Below are 11,721 nucleotides of genomic sequence, written 5' to 3' on the forward strand. Positions count from 1 at the left end.
CAGCTGTGACAGAAAGGTCCCAAGTGCTACTGAAAACGGCTCATCAGTTCAGAACAAAGCTGATTATGTAAATTGTGCATTAAGATGCAGCTCCAATTTAATTTTACTCTGTAAATAAATATCCCATTAGCATCCATCTGTTGCCGGTCAGGTGAGGCCTTCTCTAAGAGGATACAGCCAAGACCCCAGTGGCTTCTCTCTAAATGCTGATGGGGTGTGGGAGGGTGAGGATTAAGACACCCAAATTCTCTGTGTAGAACTTAATTCAGTTCTTTAGGTGGCAAGTCAGCTATGAGATCAATTGAGGGCAAGGGGAAGCTACGATTGGCCAGGAATAACAGGACACCGCATCTTTTTTTGGCCCTGCTCGTCGGGAACACACGCAAGCTTTCTCTGATTGTTGTCTCCAAGATCAATAATAATTATAGCTAGCCTATTCCCTCCAAAAATAAAAACATTTCAGCTGATGAGAAGCGAGCACTAAATTAGCGTCAGCTCTTCTGGCTGCAGGGCAATTTATCAGGCAGGGCCGTTCTCGTGAGCGTTGTCTTCGCTGAACCTGAGGATACAGAACAGTGAGTGTTGGACAATGCCACTGGCTGCCTGCCAGAACCAGAGGGAGGGCGGCAGTTAGAGAGCATGTTTCCTCCTGGGTTGTGCTGCCCAGGTTTCAGGAGGTTGAGTTCTAGACGCTTCTGCTGCTTCCACAGTGATCTATCAATGCAAGGAGCGGAAGCTTTGCCATTATTCACCCGGCGGAGGATTAAAACCTGTTGTGTGTTTGGGTAGTGCTGCTGCTGCTGCTGATGGCAGAGGGAAGGAATGAGGAGAAGGATCAGCAAGAGGCTGGGCACAGACCCAGGAGACCCATTGTGGTCTGTGCACTCTAACACTTATGGCAGTTTTTCCACACAGTTAGTGACTGCTGCAGCTGGCTGAGGACATCCGGGAGGAATACGAAGAGGATCTTCAACCAACCACACACAATGCCACCAGCATCAACAAAGGCTTTTGAACATGTCATTAAGAGAAGACAAAAGTAATTCCTTCCTCCAACCTAATGAGGCCTGAACCAAGGCCCATTCTTTTCTCCGTTGTAGGCCAAGTTTGAGGCCAGAGCATCTACCCCCGCAATCTTAATGCAGAGACATGACTGAGGTAGCCCCTCCCCCTTTCCTCTTCTTGTCTTGAAGTTGAATGTGATGTCTAGGTCATAAAAATTATTATCTTGAGGCAACACCTCAACCTGCTGTGAGAATCAGAAGGGAAGAGTTGGCCCTAACAGCAACGGTGAATCAGTAAATTGCTGTGCTAGTCTTGACCTGACTATGTCTGAACTGTTATGTGAGAAAGAAAAATAACAATTTTAAACAACTGTCAAGAGTCCATTACATTGAGCCACAATAGCCTCAATCAAAACAGGAAATGAGACTCACAGCACAGCCAAGATAGCGGCAGGGAGTGGGGTCTTTACCTTCCGCGGGCACAGCCCGGACCTATCACTGAACGTTAGGACCCTCTTTCTCAGCGTCCACCCTGCAGTGTGTCCTTTCAGAGTCTTCTCTGTCGTTTATTCCAAGGATGACTTCTTCATACTATTATCCCAAGTCCTGAAAGAATCAAAGATGCAGATTGAATGAAGTATCATGGGGCCTGTCGGCCCTAAAGCAAAGTATCAGAAACAGTTCCATGTACTGAAATGAGGGAAAGCGTGGCAGCCTGCACAGGAGACACACAGCCTTTCCAGAGCCCACCGGCTCCACATGCTGGCCCATACTTTACATGGGTGGTCTGAAGCACTACAGGAAGAAAGAAAGCATTTATGTCTCTCTCTCTCTCTCTCTCTCTCTCTCTCTCTCTCTCTCCCTGTCTCTCTCTTTCCCTCCCTCCTTTTCTCTCTCCTCTCTCCCTCCCTCCTCCTCTTCTTCCTCCTCCTCCTTCTTCTTCCTCTCTCTCTCTCTCTCTGTGTGTGTATGTATGTGTGTATGTGTCTAGGAATGACCATAAGGAAGATTATGATATAGATCTTGTGGGGACCACACAAGACTCAGCAGTTCTCTACTCAAATACATGCTCAGACCACAAGTGGCACACACACACACACACACACCCCACTGTACTTTATGGAATAGAACAGTTTGAGAGGGCTCATCCAACTACAGGGATCCACGAGGCATCATTTTCCCTTCTGTTTTCATCCCGAGTTGGGAAGAGCTGAAGAAAGCAGGTATGACCAGCAGGCTCTCCCTGCTCAGCCCATCCTTTCCCTGCTCTGATGGGAAAGTCTCCCAGCACAGCAATCTCTTTCGATGGAGTCCATCCTTGCTGGGTCAGGAACATGCTGCATCCCATTACCCCAAAGGGGTCAGTGCCTTATCTAGAAATCGAACAAACAAACACATGACTAATAAGGTGAATGCAGATATAGGAGATATCTGGGTGGGTGGAGGAAGGGGGAGGCAAGGGGGGAATTCATGGAGAGGAAGGCATTACACTCTTCAGTTGTGTTTGCTAATGTCCTTGTTTCCTTCTGACTGCGGTGCTGCTGGAGGCTCTGAGCCCCCCTCTCTCAACCCTCACGACCCCATAACTAGTGGTTACTCTATAATGACTGTTTCACTTCAGGGACCACAGGGTTGGGGAGTTACTGTCCCTAAGTGCTGGAATAATAGCAAATGCAAGATTTACCAAATTTCTGGAGAAATCTGCTATTTCTGGGAAGTACAAGAAACCTTCAAATTCATTAGAAATTCTTCCACTCACGTGACCTGAGGGTTGCATATGTATTAAAGGCCAGCCTTTTGAATGTTTCCTGATCGTGCTCCACACTGGCGGGGACATGGTACTCTACAGTGAGGACGACCAAGTCATCTGGATGGCTAACTTTGGGACTGGAAAAATAATAGTCGGAATCTATTTTTGCTTTCAAATGTTTTGATCATAAAAAAATTTTATATAATGTGCTCAGACTTACCAGTCTTATAATAAAAGAGTGATTTTTTTTCAATGATGGAAATAAACGTAGTTGGTGATAACACTGTTGAGTTGGATCCGAGGCTTTCTCCGAGGCCCTGGTGAAAGGACAAAGAAACTTAATTGTATTATTCTCGCCCAGGAGCAGACTTGGCTGGGTCCAGTCTGGAGCTTGGGCCGAGCATGGCCTCAAAAGAGTTAAGGTTTCAGTTCCTGAGAACCAGGCTTTTCTTCCTGAAGAGACTTGGAGTTATGTGTCCCAAGGCTGTTTTGTGTTCATCTGAGAAATCCAGGGTCCCCCTTTGCAACATTGCTTGATTTGCTTCCTGCTGACATTCTCTCATTGCAATAGCTTTCTGCTGACTCTGTCCCATTCCCCACCCCCAAATAGTACATAAGATGCTGCACTTAGAATTTTTGCTGAAGACATAGCTTGTGCAAAACCTTCCAACCTCAGTTTCTATCTTCTTTATCTTCTCATCTCCAAGCCCCTCACTGAAGACCGACCTGGTCCAGGTCAGCTAACAATAAGTTAGTATAAATAATTGCTCTTTTTATGATACTCAATGTGTAACAGGCATTGGTCCAAGCTCTTTCTCAGTTTGATTTGTTTGTTCTTTCAGTGTGTGTGTGTGTGTGTACGTGTGTATGTGTGTGTGTGTGCCTGTGCGTGGGCCTCTGTGTGTCTGTGTATCTGTGAATGTACATGTGGAGGCCATATGCTGGATATTTCAGGTGTATGCCAGAACTGTATATCTTATTTTTTGAGACAGTATCTCTCAGTGGGTCCTGAGGGTAACTGGTTAAGCTAGGCTGTCTGGCCAGAAAACCTCAGTTCTTGGATTAGAAGCATGGTCCACCATGCCTGGCTTTTTCCATGGGTGCTGGAGACCAACTTAGGTCCTCATGCTATGCAACAAGCACTTTTGTAGCTGAGCACATCTTCCCACTTCTTGCCTTCTTTGTTCTTTACCACTGTCCCACAGAGATAAGTAATAGTTTTGCTTTCTCACGGCCCCAAACCACTGACAATAAGTAACTTGCCCATGTCTTATTATGAAGCTAGTAAGTGATGGAGTTGGATTGCCCCCTGTCAGTGTGGCTCCTGAATGCACACGTATAAATCTCATGCTGGAGGAAGCGGGTACATGTGGAAGGGAAGGACACCCTCGAGCTACTCCTCAGTCTGCAGTGATGTCTATTGATTGTCTCTGCAGGGAGCTGTGGCATATCAGGCAAGAAAAGTCAAAGTCACCAGAGTCACAGGCAGCCCTTAAAGTCAAGTAGGTTTTAGCAGAACTTCTGGGTCTTCTGATGGCAGTTCTCTAGATCTGGATGTTCTCATGAACACCTGGAATCTTAGGTGTCTACTATTCTTCAGAATCACAGGCCACATCGGTGGAGGTGCCCTGTGGTCTCAGAATTGCTAATTCCTTGCTTGTTCCTCTCAGGTTTAAAAACATAGCTCATAAGTAAATTGGTTCAGGTATGAGTATGCTGTCAGGGAGATGGAATGGGTGTTTGCCCCCAAGTGTGAGGATCAGAGTTCAATCTCTAGGACCCACATGATGGAAGGAGACACATCCAGCAAGTGTCCTCTAGCCTCTGTGGTACACACATGCCCAAACATATACATACCCAGGCACACTAAATAAATACATACATAAATAAACCAATTAATTTATGAGCCCACACCAGTTATATGTACCTATTCCACTTAACCAGAGACCAGAAATAGCTGGCAGACCAGAAATAGCTGGCAGACAGCAGCGATGACCTCATATTTTTTAGTCTGAACAAGGATGGGGAAAGGGGTTTTAGAAAGCAGCCAATATACTAATTTTTTTTTTTAAACAAATAGTTTGTTTCTCGTTGAGGAGGCCCCAGGTGACAGAGCAGACAGAGAAACCAGACCCAAGCTGTAACTGTGGTTTCCAGGGGCAGTTGAGAGGCAGGCCAGTGCCCCACCCTGAGGTCTTTCGGAACAAGGATCAGTACCAGGCTTCACTGAATCTGACTTAAATGCATGAAATCAGGAAGCACTCAATTTAGCTTGTTTTCCTGATTTCAGTGATTCCTCCATCCATTCCCCACCCCCCCACCTCTGCATCTCTCCTTGTCTCATGGCACATCTTCCTGGACCTTGGGATTGTTCACAGTGAGGCTGTTTTGTTGGCAGCAGACCAATCATTGGGAAGCTTTTACTTCCTGTGATTTAAAAGGTTGAATGAATCCACTATGATGCAGGATGAGGAACAATGATGTGTTTGCAAACATTTTGTGTACATTTTCCGATGATGCTTTTATAAAAGGGAGCTTCCAGGGTGGGAGGTCCCTTTCCTACCTCTCTGCTATAGGGTCTTTAACCTTGGTCTGTCGTTGCTGGTATACGTGAGAGGTAACTCTTCCCCCAGAGACTTTCCATCAAATGTGACTCTAAAGTGACCAAGAGTAGCAGGAGAGATAAAGGGACCTGCCACTTCTTCTTAGTGTGACTGATTGTGGGGAAACGCTTGGGATGGCTAATGGTATTAACTTGATGGCATTTAGAATAAAACTCTGGCTGTGTCTCTGAGACAGTTTCTAGATCTACTCTCACTATGATCAGCATCCCAGAGGCTGAGATCCATGATGCAATATGTCCTCAAGATTCGGCCATTGTCTTTGTTCACCATGATGGACTATGTGCCCTGGGACTGTGAGTCAAGGCCAGCTTTCTTCCTTAAGTGGCTTTGTTGGGTATTGTGTCACAGCAGTGAGAAAAGTAATTAATACATTGCTGAATGAAAAGCGTGGGTGACCTTGGTTTGTTCTCTGTAAGAAAAAGAGAGGGGGGAACTGATTATAGAGTCTCATAGATGTTGGGTCAAATCCTATGATGTTTAGCAGAGCCTTTTCTCCTTCCTAAATAGGTGCTCAGGAACTTGGTCCCCTTAAGCATACATGAAGACAGAGTATTCCACAGCCTTGTCATTCCAGTGCCAGACAGTCACAACAGGTCTGTTTGAGACATGTGTTTACATGACAACTTCCCGCCCTTTAAGAAACCATAGTTACCATATTTCAACATATGGGATAAATTTAGGGCTCAATAAATACACACGATTCATCAGAACAAAGGGCTTTAAATGAAAGACAAGCCATAGTAGCCACAGTGGGCATCAATGTTGTAATAGTCTGATTATGTGAACTACAATTGCCAGGGCGGGGGAGACAGCTCAGTGGGTTTATATGATTTTTGCAAAGCCTCATAACCTGAGATTGATCACTGGGACCCACATAATAAGGAGTGAACCCAGTACTGAAAGTTGTTCTCTGACCTACACACTATGGTACATATACAGCCACACACCCACTTACACACCCACATACACACCCACATAGATAAATTACATGATTAAAAGAAAAGACTTTAAAAACTATGACATACGAATGCATTAAAATCTGGTAGGGAAGAGAATCCAGCCCAAGGCAAAATTTTCATTCTATTGTTGTCGAAGGGAAACACATAAAAGTGCAAGGTGAATATACCCTCTGGATTTTATAGAAAGAAGATTTAAGTCACAATTCTCGTTATCTCTTTAAATATTAGAGTGAAAGGTGTAATGGCGACATTCTGTTGAAGCAGACACAAGTTCTCAGTACACCATCAAATCTCAAGAATCAGATGGACAGAAAAGCAAAGCTTTGCTTTAAGCTCTGTCAGCTGAGCCCCCACTACAAAAAGCAAATCCTTAGCATCCCAGTGGTCCTTCTCTTTTTCGTTGTCTGTAGCTGTAGGTGGACACACACACACACACACACACACACACACACACACACATACACACACACAGGCACACACCTAGGGGTTTGCTTTCCATAGAGAACAAAGTCTTGCTTATTGAGCTTCTTCTTTATTTAATCAATTTTATTTATTTCTGGTCCTGGAAGTGATGGCTGGCCTACTTTATGGTCATGGTAGTGACACTGTCATGGTTAGATACTCCTATAATGTCCTAACTGAGAAAAATCACCCAGTGAACCAAAGTCCCTAGAGATGTGATTCAGGAGTCTCAATTTTTCTACAAGTTCTAAAAAGCACTAACGTTCAAAAAGTAACAACTTAGTGTTTGTGATTTCTGAAGGCCATTGCTAGCAAAGAGAAAGCTCACATCCCGGAAGGCTTGTGAGTCATGGGTGGGTTCACAGAGCTTCTGGGAACCTAAGTCGGTGTCCACCTCTTTCAGTTTCCCACTCAACTTCCCAAAAAACTTCACAAACCAGAACATTTGCAGAGGAATTTCCAACTTCTCTTTTTCTACCACTCTTCTAGTTTCTATGGATTAAGTTTTAAATATCATACCTTTTGACCTTGCTGTTTCAGCCACCATCGGACAGACTGTGTCAACTCCCCTGGGCTCTCACAAACCCTTGGCAGAGAGATCCATGGTTTGAGTCTCCTGATCCATGCCTCATGGCTCTGCTGCCAAAGGGGAGGGGTCTTGTGTCTCGTGCAAAGAGTTAGATGACCTTTCACATACTTCCTTGGTTAAAGGCTTCACATCTTTAGGGGGAGCTGCTTGGTCTACCAATCACCAGCAAACTCCCAGTGTTTTTCCAGGATGGCCAGCCTTAAGAGGCAGTGTCCATGCCATCTAACTGTTTAATAGACATATGCTCTTGGGAGATATTTCTAACTTAACGCGTCCCAACAGAATGCCTTGTCTTCTCCCATTTACTCCAGAATGGTCCAAAACTTTGGGGTACCCCTTAATGCTATTTTTTTTTCAAACACTCCATATCTAATCTACAGCAAGTTCTCATAGCCTATCTTTTTTTAATGAATAAGTTATCTTTTTTTATTCTTCTCTCATATATTACATACGACCTCAGTTTCCTCTCCACCCCCTCTCCACAGCCTTTCTCCCATATCCCACCCCCTACCACTCCCCTCAGAAAAGAGCAGGCCTCCCAGGGACATTAAACAAACAAAAGCAGGCATATAACCATCACATCAAGCCTGGAGAAGGCAGCCCAATAGGGGGGAAAGGGTCCCACAATAGGCAAAGGTGTCAGGGACAGCTCCGCTCCCATTGTTAGGATTTCCACAAGAATACCAAGCTCCTCCTACATATATAACATATATGTAGAGGACCTAGGTCAGACCCCACAGGTTCCCTGATTTCACAAGTTCCCATGAGTCCCGGTCAGTTGACTCTGTGGGCAGTGTTCTTGTGACATCTCTGACCCCTCTGGTCCTCCACTGTGTCTTCCTTCTCTTCAGCAGACTCCCTGAGCTTCTCCTTGTGTTTGGCTGTGCTGTTCTGCATCTGCTCCATCAGTGCACTCACCACCTATCTTTAAGGCCTACCTTATGGCTGACATTCCTGCATCTGTGTGAATGGTTCCCTGTCTTGGCCACCGTTTTCTCCCCAGCCTCTCCGCCATGGCCTCGTAAGTTGTCTCCTTCAGTCTTCTCTTCCCTCCCCTCTTGTCTGTTCCCAATAAAGCAAGCAAGGCCATTTTCTGAGAATCTGTTAGATTATGTCATTGTATCAGTTTCTGCCCCATAACTCTTAGTGCCTCGGTCATTCAGCCATAAAGCCAGGGACCTGTCCCAGGGTGCTGCTGTGCTCAGTCTGGCGCTCATCTTCTTCAAGGGTTCTGTGGAAAACTCTGTTCCTTTAACTCCTACTTACCTTTTTTTTTTTTTCTTTATCAAATTTCACACTTCAATATTCAATTTATAACTATACCATCACAATGGGGTTTGTAATCTTCTCCCCACTGTCTTATGGTTTTTTTTTTTGTTTGTTTGTTTGTTTTTTGTTTTACTCTTTCTTGTCTTTCCCAATTTCCTTTCCATGTTTTCCTATTGTGAATATGGCTCACTGTGCTGATTGTTGTTTCTGTTGGATAAAAATGTAAGTCAGGGATTTCTTGTCTCTTTTGTTTGAATGTCCCAACATGTTTGTATATGACAATGCCACATCAAGATGTCAAAAGTTGGGATACCTGTGAGTCAGATAAATGTTGGAGAGAAAAGAAAGGAAGGAAGAAAGAGAGGGGAGAACAGAGGAGAGGGAGGGGATGGGAGAAGTTTTAAAAATGAAAATCGAAGCTGTTGGGGTTGGAGAGATGGCTCAGCAATTAACAGCACAGACTTCAGTTTTTAGCACCACATGATGGCTTACAGTTGTCTGTGACTCCAGTCTTAGGGTATCCAACGCTCTCTCCTAGCCTCCCTTGGGCAACAGGCATGCATGCGGTGCACAGACATACATGCAGGGAACATATTTATGAATAAAAAGAAATACCTTTTTTTTTTTTTTTTTTTTAAAGTAGAAATTGCTAGACTGAAATCAACACAAAACCACTCCGAGAAGAGGGAAGAAGAGTAAATGTTTGAGAAGAGACACAAGAGGCATCTCAGTACACTGACGGCTCCTGAGTGAGCTCATGTGTGGCCTGCAGAGCCTGCTTACATTGATGAATGGTTCCCTGTCTGGTCCATCTTCCATCAGTTCCTATCTGTGTTCTCACCCAGAGGCCATATTGAATGGTGACTCAGGTAAAAGAGGCAGACACCTAAGTTCAGGCCAAGGCTGTATCTTTACTGGAAGCCAACTACCCACAGTGAAGGGGTGCTCTGGAAATCAAACTCTTAGTGCTTTTAGTTATTGAGCCAGAAAGCCAGGGACCTGTCCCTTCTCAGGGGCTCTGGGGTTTGTCTGAGCCTGATGTGAAAGTTATATTCCTTCATTCCTGATCTACGAGCAGCTACTCTCTATGGTATGAAGTTAGATCTAAGAGATACAGCGGTAAGAGCTGGCAGCATAGCCTACTGGTGGAGCACGTGCTTAGTGTGCATAACGCCCTCAGTTCAATCCCCAGTGCTGCAAGAACCAAAAGAAAAAAGATGCAGATTAGTTAAAACCAGTTTTTGCTTACTGTCAACAGCCCCTGCATGAGTATCCCGTAGTGGTCCGGGTGTTACTGGGAACATGTACCTAGTCCTCCTGCAAGGTGAATTAGAGGTGGACTTACTTGTTGATATCTTCCAGCCTCCCAGATAGACCCATGTTATACTGTTTGATACCCTTATTACCATGTCCTGGGCTGTGTAAAGATTTCTGGCTTTAAGAGCCCAGGGTTACAAATGAGGTTGACTCCCAGGTGGCAATGTTTGACACATATCTGATCATAAGATAGCTTTTATGTCTGGCCTTGAATCTGAGTGAGATGTGGGATTAGTGTAGTGATCCTGTGTGAGTCCAAAGGGTGGGATATTAGATGCCTTGCATCTTCCACTTCTTTTATGTGAAGACTCATTTTTTTGGCCTCTGAGTCATGTGCATTCTAAGACAGACCTAGTGGAACAAATTCATTTTTAAGTCTTCCCAACCTAGGTACAAGACTGGGAGCAGAAGCTCCTTTGGAAGCATCCCCTCCAGCCCCAGCTGTGATGACCCCACCCCTACCCAACTCTCTTACCCACCTTTGAATGTCCCCAGGATATCATGAATCAAGAAAGATCTCCACTGTGACATTTTTGAGCCTAAGAACATAAATAGTTGTTTTATGCTGCTAAGTTTCTCATCAGTGGTCCAGAACAGAAAAATGGGAAAAGACCCATTTAGTCATCAACTCAAATGTCAGTCACAGTTGGCTAGCTGTAGGACCATGTCTGATACTACTTCAAGGTAGCAACAGTATGTTTCAGGATGATGTAAGGAAGGAGATGACACATGTCCAAGCCAAAGTACAAAAGGAATTTGAAAAAAAAAAAGAAAAACATAGTGTCAACACTCATAGTTTTTGTCTTTTTTTTTTTTTCTCTTTCTCTCTACTTAAGGAAAAATCTACAATAATCTAGGGTTAGCTGCCTGAAATTTGGATGTGAGTCAAGTCTGGGGGTACTACATGTTTTTATGTAATCCTGGTCACCAAGGAGGCTGAGACAAGATCACAAGTTCAAAACCAGCCTAGGCAACCTAAGGAGATTCTGTCTCAAAAATGACACATTACATACATACATACATACATACATACATACATACATGTGAACATACACATGCGCACACACATTTAAAGAGCCAGAGAATGACACACACACACACACACACACACACACACACACATATATATATATTAATCAGTGGTAGAGCACTTGCCTAGCACACCTAAGACCAGAAATAAAGAAAAGGAAAATGGATGAAAGAGAAAAGGAGAGAGAGGGGAAGAGAGGAAAGACATTTAGGTAAAAGAGAGGGGTGAGGAAAGGGGAGGGGAGGGGAGAAGAGGGGAGAGAACCCAGTGTTAGTAAGAGTCCTGTGTGGGTCACACTGTGGTCGGGCTGTAGACTTACCTGCTCTTTCTGCTTCCCACCTTCTCAGGCCTATCAGAAGCTAGGCCTGCTCATTACAACCCCAAAGCTTAACCCAGAGCTAGCTGGGAGCAGCTACTTAACGGCATCTCCAAGAAAGGTGCCAAGGAAATGCCCAGAAGCATTGAGTTGAGCATATAAGACTTCATGGTGCCAGGGGTGAGTATGAGAAATTTAACTTTAAGAATTAGGCATGGTTTATTTTTTAGGTTAACTATCAAAGACATCCTGACTTTGGTACCCAACTGTTTGAGGACAAACTCTATCTCTGGCTATGAATATTAAGCAAGTTACCTGCTGTGTCTACTTTTCTCTAATTATAAAAGGGGGGAAAACCCCAACAGTTTGTTCCTTTGAGGTCTATTGTGACAAGTAAGAAC

The sequence above is a fragment of the Arvicanthis niloticus genome, chromosome 3 (assembly GCF_011762505.2).
Source record: "Arvicanthis niloticus isolate mArvNil1 chromosome 3, mArvNil1.pat.X, whole genome shotgun sequence".
In the NCBI taxonomy this organism is placed as follows: domain Eukaryota; kingdom Metazoa; phylum Chordata; class Mammalia; order Rodentia; family Muridae; genus Arvicanthis; species Arvicanthis niloticus.